The 1,753-nt window shown below is 48.3% G+C and overlaps 1 non-coding gene across 1 annotated transcript; it reads right to left on the bottom strand.

The window, feature by feature from the left end:
* Positions 1 to 854: 854 nt before the first annotated feature.
* On the bottom strand, positions 855 to 927 carry trnav-cac (transfer RNA valine (anticodon CAC)). The gene has a single exon. It is a non-coding gene; the product is annotated as a tRNA-Val (tRNA).
* Positions 928 to 1,753: the final 826 nt, after the last annotated feature.

Raw genomic sequence — 1,753 nt, 5'->3', positions numbered from 1 at the left:
GTGTTAAATGTATGTTGTTTAGCTTGTTATATCTGGGGGGGGGTGGGAGAAACTTTTTTAAAATCTCTTATCTCGACGAAGATGCGATTTTTTTCCGTATCGTATCTCCGTCCGCACTAACATCGTGGAGCTGGTGGCCCTTGCTGGAGACCGACTTCGGGAGCTCCAACTGCGGGACTTACCTTCGTGGAGCTCGCGATCCCTGTCAGGGATCGACCTCTGAGCTCCAACCGCGGGAGCCTGTGGGACTTTAACATCGTGGAGCTCGCGGCCTCTGGTTAGAGACCGACTTCGGGAGCACCAACCGCGGGAGCTTTGACCGCCCCGATCGTTGGAGCTTCGATCGCCCCGACACGGGGGCTTCGACTGCCAGCTGTGGGGGCTTCAATCACCCCAACTGCAGATAGTTCGACTGCTCCCGACCGCAGGAGAATAAAGAGGAAGAAGATTGGATTTTATTGTCTTCCATCACAGTGAGGAACGTGGGGAATTTGCTGTGGTGGATGTTGATGTTAACTTTTATGTAGTTGTGTGTCTTGGTGCTTTTTTTTAGTATGGCAACATGGTAATTCGAGTTTCACTGTACCTTAATTGGTACACGTGACAATAAACAGACCTTCAAACCTTTGAACCTCTGACTAAAGAAATTCCTCCTCATCTCCATTCTAAAGGTATGTCCTTTTTTTCCTGAGGCTGTGCCCTCTGGTCCTAGACTCTCCACACACGTGGAAACATCCTCTCCACATCAACTCCATCTGGGGTTTTCATTATTCGGTAAGTTTGGATGAGGTCCCCCCTCATCCTTCTAAACTCCAGCGAGTACAGGCCCAGTGCCGTCGAACGCTCAAAAATGATGTTCCTGCCCAGGATCGATCTGGGGACCTTTCGCGTGTGAAGCGAACGTGATAACCACTACACTACAGAAACCACCACACTCACATCAGGTAAAAACTACCCTTCCTAAACAATCCCTCCCCAAATCCTAACCTAATGAAGGCGCTACCATTAATGACCTAACCCCAACTCTTCAAAGCTGTACATCCTCTATATTAAAACACACCCCTCTCATCTCTTCATAACCTTACTCTCCATTATTTGTCCATTTTGTCCATGTTAACTGTTTTACACATAACATACTCTATTTTAACCCTCCCCAATGACTCTCCCTGACAATACACAAACCACAGTCCTCCACCTTATGTTGATACTTTAACCCCCCCCCCATCTTACCCTAACCCAGAGAAGGAATGGATGATGTTCTCCCATCTCTCCAGAGATGCTGCCTGTCCCACTGAGTTACTCCAGCTTTTTGTGTCAATCTTCGGTTTAAACCAGCACCTGCAGTTCCTTCCCACACATTATCCTAACCCAACCCTGTTGAGTCAAGGGTTACGGGGGAGAAGGCAGGGGTATGGGGTTAGGAGGCAGAGACGAACCATGATTGAATGGCGGAGTGGACTCGATGGGCCGAATGGCCTAATTCTACTCCTAAAAGCTGTGAACGTTTGAACTTGAGTCCTATCCGAACCCTCTTGTCCACGCCGTCCTTTACATCGGCAGAAACAACACCGTTATATTTTAGCTGACGACAATGCACACTGTGGTAGAAAGTGGTTGTCACGAGGCCTTTTCAAAGCAATACAAGACAAACAAACCCCTTCTGGACTCTGTTCGCCCTGTTTCTGCTCAGAATGTACGACCAGCCGGAACAGATTGTTACACCTCAAGAACCGATGTGTCTTAATCATTTGCC

The sequence above is a fragment of the Rhinoraja longicauda genome, chromosome 37 (assembly GCF_053455715.1).
Source record: "Rhinoraja longicauda isolate Sanriku21f chromosome 37, sRhiLon1.1, whole genome shotgun sequence".
Classification (NCBI taxonomy): domain Eukaryota; kingdom Metazoa; phylum Chordata; class Chondrichthyes; order Rajiformes; family Arhynchobatidae; genus Rhinoraja; species Rhinoraja longicauda.
The sequence above is the reverse complement of the archived record's forward strand: the minus strand, read 5'-3'. Positions and strand labels throughout refer to the sequence as shown.